This window comes from Suncus etruscus, chromosome X, assembly GCF_024139225.1.
Source record: "Suncus etruscus isolate mSunEtr1 chromosome X, mSunEtr1.pri.cur, whole genome shotgun sequence".
NCBI lineage: Eukaryota > Metazoa > Chordata > Mammalia > Eulipotyphla > Soricidae > Suncus > Suncus etruscus.
This window is the reverse complement of record NC_064868.1, coordinates 42,497,336-42,510,961: the sequence shown is the minus strand read 5'-3', so window position 1 is coordinate 42,510,961 and position 13,626 is coordinate 42,497,336. Positions and strand designations below refer to the sequence as shown.

General features: G+C 57.3%; 1 protein-coding gene across 1 annotated transcript in view; it reads left to right on the top strand.

Moving 5' to 3' along the window:
* Positions 1 to 845: 845 nt before the first annotated feature.
* BCOR (BCL6 corepressor) overlaps positions 846 to 13,626 on the top strand; it is a 39,521-nt gene continuing 26,740 nt past the window's right edge. Inside the window, exon 1 of the mRNA XM_049767137.1 lies at positions 846 to 985. The gene's annotated coding sequence lies outside the window, so the exon portion shown is untranslated. The remainder of the gene's footprint in view (positions 986 to 13,626) is intronic.

The window sequence follows — 13,626 nt, the reverse complement described above, 5'->3', positions numbered from 1 at the left end:
GCGAGCGAGCGAGCGGAGGCTGGGGAAGCTCAAACTTGCGAGAGCTGGAGGCGGCGGCGGCGGGCGGGCGGCTGTCGCCCGAGCGCTGCGCCTGCGGGGGGAGGGGAGGTGGCTGTCGGAGGGAGGGAGGAAAGGGGCGGGCGGAGGGAGGGGGAGGAGGAAGAGGAGGGAACCGGGGAGGGGGGACGCGTTGGGATCGCGGCGTGCCGCGGCAGACGGAGCCCGGGCTCCCAGCGGCAAGGTGAGAGGGAGCTACGCTCCTCGCGGAACGCGGGCCGAGCTCGGCGGCGGCGGCGGGGGAGACGCTCCGGAGCCCAGACTGCGACCGAGAGCGGGAGCCAGGCGGACGGCGGCGGAGGGGGAGCCCGCGAGCCGCCGGGCGGGGAGCCCCAGCCGCGCAGGGACGACTTGGCCAACACACTCACACACCGCACACGCACCCACACCTCCCGCGCACACGCACACTCACTCACACGCCCAGCCCGAGCGGGCGCTCGCGGCGATCCGGCAACATGGCGCTGGGGCTTCTGCCCGAGCGCGGGTGGCAGCCCAGGCGGCGCGGGAGCTGCTGAGCCCGACCGAGCCCGACTCGGCCGCGGAGCCCGGAGGATCGCGCGGGGTTGTCGCCACCTGCCCGGAGGCTGCGAGTCCGCCCCGCCCCCGCCAGCCCGGAGCCCCCCCTCGGCGGGACCGACCCCGAGGGCAACGGCTGGCAGCAAACGCACGGGAGGCGAGCGAGCGCGGCGTCTCGAGCGGGCTGCGGGCCGCCGGGGACGGCAAACTTTGCTGCTCGCCCCCTTCCCCGGCCCGGCTCCTTCACCGCTCGCTAGCGTCGCCACCCCACTTTCCTCCAACCCCGCACACCTCTCCCCACCCACCCCGCCGCCCGTCGCTCCTCCTCGCCGCCTCGACTCCGCTCCGGGGGGAAAAACTTAAAAGCGCCGGATCCTCGGCTCCCCGCTCACTCCCCGGCCGGGGATTTCAGGTCAGTGCCCGGGACCCCTTGCCCGTCCCCCCCCCCCACGGGAGGCCTCGCGAGCAGGCGGACGCGGCGCGGACTGCAGCCGCCCTTCTCTTCTCCCCGGGGTCCCCGCCCGTCGCGGGTTTCGCCTTTGACACTCGTGTCCCCCGCGAAGCTTTCGCCTAGCGCTTCCCTTGGACCGCTTGGCTCGCTTTCGTTTTGATGTCAGAGCCCGAAGTTATTAAAGATGCAGCCAACCTAAACCGCCCGCGTGGGCTCCGGCCGGAGGGGCTCGGCGGGGGGCCTGCCGCCTCCCGGAGGGGGGTGTGTGGGGAGGAGATCGGGTAGTTGGAGGAGTGGAAGTTTGCAGCCAGTGTCTGTGCGCGGGAGCGCGGTCGCTGCCGAGCGCCGGGACTCGGACGCGGGGGGCGGGGGAACGGGCTGGAAGCTGGGAAGCTCGGCTCGGCGTTAGCTCGCGAGCAGGAAGGGGAGGGCGGCGGGTTCCCGTCTGCTTTCTTTTTCGACTGGGGAAAGAACTGTTAAGAAGAAAAAAACACCCAGCGCCGCTGCTGCCGCCGCCGCCTGGTCTCGCCTCTCTGGGGGCCGCTCGTGCCTCGGAGTGGAACGACGGCGTGTGCGTGCGCGAGGGTGTGTGTGGCGGGCGCCCCGGGCCGAGCCGAGCTCGACCTGCCGCCGCGCAACTCGGGAGGGGACTCCCGTTTTTTTTTTCCTTCCCCTTGGCTTGCCCGAAGCGCGAATCACGTGGATTTAAAAAAAAAACTATTAGGAAATCGAGCCGAGCGCGGGGTTCCGATTCGGCCCGTCCGCCCGCCTGCCCGCTGGCCAGGTCAGACGCTTTGTTTTGTAAATGTTCTTTGGAAATTCTAACCCGCGCTCCCCTCTCCGCTCCCCCGCACCCCCCTGCAGCTCTGACTCCGCGGGGGTTGGTTTTCCATTCGGAGCCCCCAAGGGTGGCAGTGCGGGCGCGGCGTTGGCTGCGAAGGGGGGGCAGAGCCGGAGCACTCCGCTGGACCGCGGGGCGTCTGGTAGGAAGCACGGTTGGGCGTGTGCGAGTCTGCGGCCGGAGGAAGTTGGTCCCACTCGAGGGCGTGCGGCGCGGAGGCTTGAGGGCGAAGAGGAACTTGCGCAGCCGAGCGCGATCCTCCGCTAAGCCGGGGAGGGCGAGGCGCCGACGGCCGCGCTGCAGAGAGCCGCCGCCAACTCGGGGGCTCCGGGCGGTGGCGACGTGCGCCCGCTGTTGACGAAGCCAGCCCCGGGGCGGACGCCGTGTGCAGAGAAAGGCGACTCGAGGCACGCGGGGTCCCGGGGGGGGGCGGCTCGCCGCTCGCACACGCCGCTGGCCACGGGTCCCGGCCCCCGAGACGGCCTCGCCTCGCCGCGTGGAGGCCGAGGCCGGGCGAGGCTTAATGTTGTGCCCATGAATCTTGGCCAGAAAGTCCGCGATCTCCAGCTAGAGGCTGTGAGTGCCCGCGCGTGAGGGCGCCCACCGCTGGCGTCGGAAGGGGTGGGGGTGAGGGAATGGGAAAAGCGGAGGAGGGGGGAGGTTGATGTATATTTAAAAACAAACCTTAAAAAGAAACTCGCGCGCTTCAAAATAGGTATTTCGCACTGCCTCGCGGTGTCTAGACAGTTCAGGGTTTGTTTCTTTGCTTTCTCTTGATCCTTTTCGAGAAGACGGGAGTGGGGGGGGCGGCTAGTATTTGGCCCGAGGAGTAGCCTCTTGGAGAAAAATCCTCCAAATGGTTGGGAAGTAAAGCTGAAGCAGAGATGTCCCATCCCAGAAGGCGGTGGGTGGCGAAAGCAGACAGACTTGGGTATTTCTAGCCATCTGACACTTCCTGTGGCACTGGAAACGGACACCGAGGCCGAAATCAATCCTTACGAGGTGTTGGATTAGGTTTTGCCAACAGAATTGCTAGTGTGGAAGGCATTTGAATTGTCGGCCTCTGAGACTCCTGCCGTGGACACCGTGGACACTTGGAGAAGACGTCTTTTGCTCCCCAGCCCTTCCCATTCCACTACTCCCCCCACCCGCACTCACCCCTCGCGACCTGCTCTCCGGTGGAGCTTTGCAGGGTTGGTTGTGTTTATTTGGATCCTGATTTAGCCGCGTGGAAGGAGGGGGTGGCGATTATGAACATGCCGACCGGGTCTAATCCGAGGCTCTAGTGTGCTGGAGTAAACGCTCTCGCTCACCCGGGAGCCTGGGTTATTTAGGGGGAGCGCGCGGGGTTTGGGCGCCTGGCGCTCCGCGGGGCAGGTCGGGTCTGGGGCTCGGATGGCCCCTGCGCTGTCCTTTGAGGCGCTGTCACCACTAGGTGACTGAGAGTTAATTAGGAAGTGTTCTCCGGATCAATGGGCCGCACAGCTCATTAGCGATTCTCTCCAGCCCTTTTGCTGGGCCGGTCGGGCCTCTGCCTCCCACACAGACCCGGGCCCCACCGGCCCTGCCCGGGCTGCGGAGAGCGCCGCTGGGACGGGAGGAGGGCCGGGCAGTGGGGCACGGTGTGTGCGGGGGGTGGGGTGAGGGTGGGCGAGTTGAACTTCGCCGGTGGGAGCGGTGCGTGCGCCGCGGCCAGGCCCGCACAACCCGCTCTTTCTTCCTGCTCTCCGCGGCCTCGACTGTGTCTTTAACTCGCTCCCGCTCTCGTCGCTGCCGGGCTGCTCCTCCCCGCCTCCCTCGCCTATCTCTTGTTCTCTAAGCACGACGCCTGTGCTCCCCGCCCAGTTTGGGATTAGACAAGATAAAAATAGGACTGCCCAGCGCGCAGAGCCGTGACTGTGCCCTGGCAGCCGGGTTGGCGGGAGCGCCATGGGCTTGGGGCCGGGGAGGACCCGCGGTGCGCTCGGGGCGCCGGGAGGCCCCCCTTCCTCCCCCAACGCAGTCGCGGTCACGCTCCCCGGGTTTAGGCCGCCGGCCGTCCGGAACCGTGCGGGCCGGGAGAGCAGGGCAGGGTCTCTGTGCTCTCGCGGGTGTTGTTGGTGTGCCTGTGATAGATCGGTCTAGACAGGCATGCAAGCTCCCTCCCAGCTGAAGGACTGAGGGGGGGGGGCGCGGAGGCGAAGGCAGGCTCCCGTGAGCTGCGAGTGATCAGGCCAGCCTGCAGGCCCAGCCAGCTGGGTGGAGGGAAGGCTGCGAGGGTTTCTCTTAACCCTTTCAAGGCTCTGGTGTGAATGGGGGTGGGGGAGAGGCTCTGTTGAAATTCTGGGAGGTAGAAGAAGCCCCTATGGGGGTGGGTCGGGACTTGGTCCAGTTTTTTTGTTTTTTTTTTTTATTTCTCTTATATGTGTGCAGGCACCCATCCTGGTGCATTGGGCTGGCTTCTTCTACATACCCAACATTGCTTTCTAGATGATCTTGTTTGACCCTGTACTTCTCCACTGGGGACAGGGGCTTTTGAGCACATAGTGGGCATTCTTGGCACCAAGTGTGGGATCCTCAAGTTCTTGCGTATCCTATGGGCGATACACTCTAGGTGAACCTCTGCTTTGCACCTGGATGCTAGGGTGGAGCCTCAGAGTGAGGCCACTAAGGCTGGAATGCCAGGCCTGTTTGCACACCGTGCACCGGTGCTCCTTGGAAGACAGCAAAAGAGTCCTTCCTAGACTTGTGGGGAGTTCGAGTCCGCTATGTGTAGGGAGACTGGACGGTGCTGTCTCTGTCCTAGACCCCATCATTTGTACACACTTCTGGGGCCAATCTAGAATTGGCCTACTAATTTAAATGTAACACTAGGAGCAGAGATCGATTTATCTGGCTAGGTAGGCTCCCCTCTCAGTCATTGGCAACAGTCTCCTTTCGCACTTCCTCTCCATTTGGAACATTGTACATAGCGATATCCTTTACTTACATGAAACTGCTAGCCCACCTACCTTGGTCTTGCTCCAGAAGTGATAGGCAAAGCAACAATGCAAGTCTTAGGGAAGCCATACGTGTGGTGTGAGACAGGAATGCTTGATTAAGATGTGCTCCTGGGTGACATGTGCTGAGACAGATCAAAACACTTGGGCTCCCTCGGTACCCACATGGAACAAGAGAGACCTAAGAGATAAGGAACTGACGGAAAAGAATGTAAACACGGGGATGCAAATAGCAATACCTGCAAAGATGATAGTCTCAGAGAAAACCCCAGACTAACTAGAGCTGGAAACTGGGGCAGAATTTCTGTAAATGGATGCTAGAGACAAAAGCCCATTTTAAAGGTGTGAAGAGGGAAGCATTCATATGCATACATCCATGCTTAGATACAAAGCACAGAAGGATAAAAACTTCTCTATGCCTGAGGAAGACTTGACTGCAGAGTGAGCACTGCCAGGGCAAGAGTGTGTGTGTGGGTCACACAACTACATTTACACACCATTCACTGGGAAACCATTTGTCTTTGCCTAGAAGGAAACCGAGGGCCAAGAGGCCTTGCCAAGGGTGGATGGCCCACAATTACTAAGATTACTTCTGGTTATAGTTCCTGTTGAGTGCTGCAGCAGAGAGGTAGAGCAGGGAGGAACATTTCAGAGAGATTTTGAGTAATTGACCTTGAGTGGATGGCTGGCTGCAGAAAGAGGGGATTGTCTTTTTCACTTGGGGTAGGTGGAAGGGGCTGTTGCTCTGCTCTAAGTAATGTTTGCTAATGTGGCATGGGCCCTGCAGACTGATACAAAGCCCGAACCGGGAGAAGTGCGAAGTTCAGCCTCTGGGAGGAATAAAGGGGGAGGTATGCTTTCATTTTGGTACGCTTAATTCCCATCCCCTCCCCTTCCTGGAGGAGACCACGCAGGGACGGCCTGCGCTGGGTAGATTAGCAGGCGCCTCTGTGACCCCAGACGCGCATGTAAACTGGTTAGGGTTTGGCTTGCCCGCGGCGTCGATTTGCCGCGGTCCCTCTTTGTCTGAGCCCAGCCGGGAATTCCAGCTTTTATTGGGAAGACCGCACTCGGGTGGGGCTCTCGCCCGCCCGGTGGGGCGGGGCGGGGCAGGGCTGGGCCGTGGGCTGGGCGTGAGCTGCCGCTCGCAGGCCACTGTGCCACGGAACCCCAGGCCGGCCAGCACTGTTCCCCGGAGCGCTTGACCGCCCTGACACAGCCACCTTGGCCATTTCCTCGAGGGTGCTTGGGCTCAGTCGGTCCGGCGGAATGGGGCAGGGGCGGGTGATTGCGCGGGTCCACTTCAGCCGCCCGGATCCCTTTCCCTCACTTGCCCCAGGTCTCCAGGCGCTCAGAAGGCCTTTTGTTACGCCCTGGGCTCACACATGCCCCCGGGGGTCTGCAGAGGGGCGGGAGTCGTGCTCCGGGCTAGAAAGGCCGTTTTCCCTTTCCCGGCTGGGAGGCTTTGGTTGCCCTCGCACAAGCTTGGGCCTGTGAGCGCCCTCTCCCTAGGCCTCTACCCAGGGCGGTCCAGAGGCCGCCTGCCCCGCGCGGGTTTCTTGGGCCGTGCGCCTGGCCGGCCGGATTCTCTCTGTTCGCGAAGCTCTGCTGGGGCCTACGAAGGGACAGCCTCCTCCGACGGATCCTGGTGGTGGCCAAGACCATCTTTCTCGTGGGAGTTCTTGCACAGGCTTTCCACTCTGGCGGGTTGTCCCCAATTTCTTATGGACGGAAGGAAAGGGGTAATTTCACTTTGTGTTGGTGTTGGGCGGGAATTAACCCTGTTTTTTTTTCCTGCCATATTTCTGTCAAAGGACCTTTAGCTAAGCACCAGCGCATGTTCCCCCCCCCCCCATGGAAGGAGGTGGAGGGGCTCACTTGGTTGGTTTTTAACGAGCCGTGTCTCCCCGACCAACATCACCCAGAGCACCCACGAGATCGGCTCCCCGTGATTAGACTAGTGGGGAAGTCCGCTAGGAGAAGATCCTGACAGCATAAAATATAATTTGTGATCTAAAAGACAGTTTCCAGTATAATCTCATTATGCACCACAGACTCCCGGTGTTATTTTGTGGAAGGCGGACAATGATCAATTTACATTGACCCGGGGCTGGGCGAGCTTTTAGATGGTAATTGCCATATTGATTTGCATGCAAAAAGGAGACCTGCTAAAATTAAAGACCGGAAGCTAAATTAAACTAAATTTATTGTCTAGGTGCAAACCTGAGGAACTACTGGGGGAGGGGGGTGAGTCCGGTCAGGGGGCGGGGTAGAGCAGGTGAGATGGCCTGAGTTATTTTGGTGGGACTCTTTGGAAAGCTCAGCCTGGTTGACTTCATGGGGGGGGTTAGCGCTTGTTGTAGTGTGTGGGATCCAGCGGAAAAAAGTTATAAACAAGCACTATTACACTAAAGCCACTAGGGTCTTTTAATGCTAATAGTGACTTTGAGTGGGAGGAGAGGTTTATAGGGTTATAGGGGGTCTTCCTGCACCATTTCCGGCACACCCCCTTTTCTATTGTTCTAGCCGAACACTTGCAGTGGGGCCAGGGACACCCTCCACTCTGGCAGCTGCGAGTTATATTTAAAGGGGAAATGGCAGACCAGAAGCCTTCCTGCCTCATTCCCTTCCCCCAGTGTGTGCCCTTAGCAGAGCGGGCCAGTCGAGCGAGCACCAGTCAGCCCTTACTTAGCTCAAAGGATCTCTTCAGATGCTGCCTTCTCCAGGTGGCCCAAGGGGAGGAGGGGTAGGAGTCACGTCCCAGGGTCGACTCCTAACTGGGGGGTCAGGGGGAGAGGGAAGGGTCTGGACACCTTGTCCTAATTGCGAAGGCCGCAAACTTTGAGAGAGAGAGCAAACGAGCCAGCCTGCGAATGCCACTGGCCTCTAGCCAAGGGCTAAGGGGGTGAGGGGTGCAGGAGGTGAAGACCTCCATTGCCTTTACTCTCACGATCGCTCCTGGAGCCACTTCAAACTGCTGGGCTGAACAGTGTGGCCCCACGGACCTTGTGTCCTAGTGTGCTGGCTGGGGGGGGGGGGAGGAAGGAGGGAAGCAGTGGCTGTTGAGCCTGGAGCCAGCGGGGTACATTGGGCGCCCTCCAGTTCTTCTAGGAGGAGCCGAGGTGGCCCAACCCCAAGTTGAGTTGGACCTTAAAGTGAAGGGGAAGGGGTACTCCTGGGTCTGGAGGGGCTGTCTGCAAGCCCCTTCCCGCTTAATTCCTACACCTCTCGTTTGGTAGTTCTTTGAAGCCTAAGGAAAACTAGGTGCAGTCAATCATCCCAGAGGGCTTTGCTCTGGCTAGATAATTTGATTTATTGCTTTCCGTGGCAAAACCAGGGTGGCAAGCTTAGTTTCTCGGACCAAGAGTCAGCACTTTTTACGGGCTGAGAGAAGATCCCTGTGGCCCCCTCCCCCAGCTTATTCCGGGCTCTTGGGAGTGGGGGAGGGGAGCTTTGCAGGGCTTTCTGGCCTGGGAATCCTTGTGCCCAGAGAGGGCTAGGGGTTCCTGGTCAATTGTGGAAGGCTCCACACGGAACCCCGTGGTTGCTGTACACAGGAAAAACTGGATTCCGGGCACCCTGAAGACCAACGTCCATTGGTACTCAGCACTGACTGCGTTGTCTGGATTTGAGTAGTAGGGCCAAGGACACCTTCTGAACTTGTTGGGGACTTGGTATGGTACAATTAGACCAATAATTGGCTCCTCTCCGAAACTCCAGGACTGAGTTTGACCATGTCCCGTTTTTTACTAGCTGGGTGACCTTGGGGGCAAGTTATTTCTGGCCTCTGAGCCTCAGTTACATTTCTTCATTTGTAAGACTGGGAATAATTATCCACCTTCAGGATCAAAGTGGAATACTTGGCACATAGTAGGCCCCAAGGATTGGGGATTGCTTTGAATGACGGTTCCTGTGTGCAAGGGAGGCTCCTCGTTCCCTGCAACTCCTGGGCCAGGGAGGACAGTGGCCAGGGCCTGCCTGGAAAGGTTCCCCTCTAGGGGCTGGCTTCCTCTTTCCCTTTGTTGCCTTTCCTTCGCATTCAGCCTTTTAAAGGATTCCATATGAAAGGGCTTGGATTCCCACCCCACCCCACTCCACCCCCATTACTAAGTGGGATCATTATATGGTTAGGAATTGATTCCAGAACCGATATCTTGGTGCTCTTTGGCAAGTCTGGGGGTGTGGGGTGTGGGGGACAGCAGTTGCTGGAGCAGAGAGAGAGAGAGAGAGACCTTGTTGGGAAGAGGTGAGAGGGGGTGGCCTGCTGCTGAGGCTGCCAGAGGTGCTGTGGTTTGTTTGATAGGGATTAAGGCCGGATGTTATGAGGTCTCGATGTGGTTTTCAATAAAGTCTGCCAGGGATTGCTTCTTTTATATCGATATGTATTTTAAAAAAAAATCACTAGCGTGAGAAGCAAACCAGACCTGTAAGGGTCCAGGCCAGTAGGAAGCTACTGTGATCAGGTTTCCTGCCTAACTCCCAGAGGGGAAGTCAGCGTTTGATTGAAGCTACACTTGGTTCTTGACTCTCCCGGGGATCCCTGCTCTGAAACAGGAGCCTTCCCCTCTCCTGCTCTCCCCCCCCCCCTTGCTCTTTTTTCCCCTTCTCCCCTAAAAGCCTTTGTGCAAAAGAGCTGCAGTAGGCACGACTCACTGGCCCCTCTCTACAGAGTGCCCTCCAGCTTTTGCTGACTTTTGTGGGTAGTGGGTTTCACCAGGCCATCACCCCCTCTCACCGACTGTGTGCAGTTTGTCAGGTAGAAGCCAGGCCAGAGTGCAGCAAACTGCCTAGGACCACATTTGGCAGTCTGAACCTCTTGCTTGGTCCCAGAAGACCTCCAGGTGCCCCCAGAGAGGCTGGGGAGTGGGGGTGCAAGGGTTCTGGGTGTGGTGTCCATTTCCTGCAACCTGGGAGACTGAGGGTGGCAGTGGCAGGGCCTGTTGTGGGGAGAGTTGGTGCCTGCCTTGGGGCCTGCTTCCAAACTTGGTTTAATTGGAGCAACTCTTAGGCATTTAACAGTTCTGTACAAATGCAAACTTGAAATAGCTCTGGGCCTACGTCATTTAGGAAAGAATAAATGAAGTACAGAAATGTCCAAACTATGTAAATCTTAGAGTTGCTGCCCTCCCATAAACACATGACAAGTGCCAAGGCATTTCCAGTCAAAACACCCGCAGAACCAGCAGCCTTCGTCCTTTGTATTTATGATTTTATTAACAGCATTTACACAGCATTTAACAAGCACAGCCTGCCTGCTTGCTTTGCATCATGACTCTCCCCAAGTCTGAGAGGTGGAAGATTGGGGGTGGCAGGGGTCCAGGAAGGAATGGGCTTTAGAGGAAACTTAAATGGAGACGGAAGAGCAGCATATCATCTTTGGGACTTCTTTCTATAGCCGGATAGGTGATGTGGCATGTCTGCTACTGCTCCAGAAAGTGTATCTCTTACAAGTCTTTGCCCATAGATTGGGGGAGGGGCTAAACAGAAAGAAGCATATTAATCTGCTGTCATCACTTTATATCCTGGTAGAAAGTTTATAACAAAAAGTAATACCTGAGGCGCCGAAAGCAATAGTACAGCAGGTACTGTACAGCAAACTGACTGACCGGGTTCAATTTCAGGCATCCTTATGGTCCCCCCAGCCTGCCAAGAGTAATTTCAGAATGCAGAGCCATGAGTAAGGCCTGAACACTCCCTGGTTGGGGCTCCAACACAAAACAAGTAATCCTTTTTGTTTGCGGATCACACCTGGCATTGCTCAGGGGTTACTCCTGACTCCGTTTCCACAAATCACTCCTGGGGGGTTTGTGGGACCATATGAAATTCTGGGGGTCGAACCCGGGTTGGCCACGTGCAAGGCAAATGCTCTACCGACTGTAGTATCGCTCTGGGCCCCAAGTAATGCCTTTCTTAAGTCATAAAATGAGCCTTGTATGATTATTTAATTAAAATCTATTTAAGGACCGATTAGGCGTGTAATTTGCGCTAATAATGACGATTATGGAAATGTTCAACTTAACCAAAAATCATAAAGGAGACATTTTGATCAGTGGGGCGACCAGTAAGTATTCTGAGAGTTGAACCATTTCCGAAATGCAGAAGGCAAGAGGCATTGGGCTATGGGCTGAAGAAAACACTGGCTGGCCCACGCCCTGGGATTGGGCAGGGAGCTGCCAGCCAGGCTTGCCCGGCCAGGCCCAGCCCAGCCAGCCAGCCAGACCCCCTCCCCCGCTTTGCTGAACCTAAGAAATTGCCCCTGGGAGTCTGAAACATCTTCCTTCCCAGTGGAGGAAGGCTGGTGGGGGTGGGTGGGTTGTGCTTTCCTTTCGTGATATAGCAGGAGGCAAAAACTCCAGGAGCCAACCAACAGACCTCACAGAAATCTCTGTGAAATGGCTGTACTCTTTTGCTTGAACAATCAGCAGCGGCAAATGTAGGCTGCCTTGGCTAGCCTGGGCTGGAGCCTGGAGGGGTGGGGGGGTGGGGGAGAAGGGGGTCCCTTGTTCCGGAGAAACCTGCCAGCTGCTGGGCTTGGTGCAAAGGCAGCCACAATGCTGCTGTTGTTGGTTTGATCTCTAACTGTGGATTGTTAGTCTGGCTTTAACTATGTGGTAAGGGGGGAATGTGAAGGCTGTTTACAGCGAGTGCAAATAATGTGACAGCTGTTGGTGCACGAGCAGCGCGGCGCCTCCTCGGCACTTACACAAAGCGCGCACTATGCACTATGCGGGCCTGCGGAGAACTGCAGAGGTGGCCGCAGCTTTCTGGCCAGAGCCTCCAGTGAGGGGCTTTGTGGGCTGGGGGGGGGATGTTGGAGGGGCGGTGCTCACCAACCACTGCACACCTTTACTCCTCCCCAGACGAGCGAGGAGTGCATGTTTGTGTCCTATGGTTTAGGGAATTTGGAGGCCGAAGTGGCAGCAGAACGCCCACAGGGTCATTCAGGGCACTACACCAATTGTAGGGACTTGGATTAATATCCCAGGTCGTGCTGCTGGGGGTGGGAGTGAGTGAGTGAGTGAGTGAGTGTGTGTGTGTGTGTGTGTGTGTGTCTGTGTGTGTGGCCCCAAGCCAACCGGTTGGAAAGAATGGAGTGTTCTCTGAAGGGTTGATGAGCTGATGTTCCTGCCGTCAGAAGTGGCCCTGGCTCTGGGATCCAGACAAGCTGGCCCCTGCTTGGTGTGTCCATTCCTTACCTCAGGCTGGGATGTAGGAGGACCTGGTTAAGTTGCCTTTTGATGAATCCACCCTCTGGTTAGGTTTTCTAGAGCTGGGTGGAAAGGTGCTGTCTGTCCTGAGATCGCCCACAGAGCCAACCACCTACTCTGACTTACTCAGCTGAGACTTCTCACCCCCATCACTGCAGGGCAGGCAGGAACTGGCTTTGATGGCAGTCATTGACCCTTCTCCCAGTCCCTGAGGTTGGCCGCACAGGTGGGCTCTGGACTAGTGAGTGGACCTACCTTGGGGTTGTTTCCCGGGTAAGTGGGGCGTTGATTCTCCGGACCTCTACCCCACTCCAGAGTTGAGGCTTTCTCTGACCTTGGCCCCTCGAGGTTTGAAGGATCCTGGAGAGCTGACTGCATTTTGTTTCCTGCCCTGTCGACTTGACTTTGATCCCTGGACATACACCCTACAGGATATCTGCAAATCAAGTTCATTGCCATCCCCTCCCCCAAGCTCCCTTCTCTTGAGTTTTAATGTGGACTTCTCCCTCCATCTCCTTGGCTTCCCTAGTGGGGAGCTGGGAGATGCTTCTGGAGTGATACATGAACTTCAGTGCCAGTTCTATAAATTGGTCTCTTTTTATGACGTGTGCCATTTTCTGTAGGAATGTTGCTTGCAAAACGAGTTTCGCCTTGGAGGAAAGGCGGAAAGATAAACAAGCCTGCAACGCCAAAACACTGGCAGTCTTTCCCTCCTTCCAGCTCTCTTAAAGCAGCCCGGCTGTATTTCCAGGATTAGAGTCGTGGTGGTGAGGAGGGACTCTGGTTGGCTTTTTTTTTTTTTACCCCAAGCAAATGCAAATTAGAGAAAAATAATTTTCTTTCAACGATATGCAATGTATTAGTCACTTGTTATCGTGCTCCGAGGCGGGCCTCATTTGCGCGTCTGCCAGCTCGCTCACATCTGCTCGGCGCTGTTCGGGGCATTTTAACCTTGGCGGTGTCGTGTCTAGTCCTACGGATCAAGGAGGAGTAATTAAGCTCTGCACAGCTACAGAAATTCACGAGTCTCCATCTAGACCTTAGTTGTGTCACACAGCTTTGTTTGGGGTGTTCCAAGTTGCAAGATTGACGAGCAGACACGGGGTCCCTATTGTTCCTTGTCAGGAAAGTGGGAGCCCCTCTCCTCCCCAGACCCTCCTTCTCAGCCTTCCCAGGCCTGCCTGGAGGTGCACAATCGGCAAGGCGCCCGAGTGCAGGCGTCTGTTCCGTGCATCTTTTATTCGTGAAAAGTTCTTTGTGCTTCCTCCGTGTACTAACGATCTGCTGTTGTTAATAACCTTCTTGGGTTGTTGGGGGCTTCCAGGCATTTTCTTCCTCCAAAACCCTAATGGAGACTTGCTTTGCTGTTGACACCCTCCTGGAGGGGTAGTAGGACTCTTTGATCTGGATTCTTTCCCCCCCCCCTCCCCCTGTTTATGGGGAGCAGGCTCTAGGAACCAGAGTGCAGGGGAGAGGTTGTGGGGTGGATTTCAGGTTGCCACCTAGGTTTTAACTTAGCCTAGGTCCCCTCCTGTTGAGCTTCCAAATACACCCCTCTTGCATGTACATGTGGTT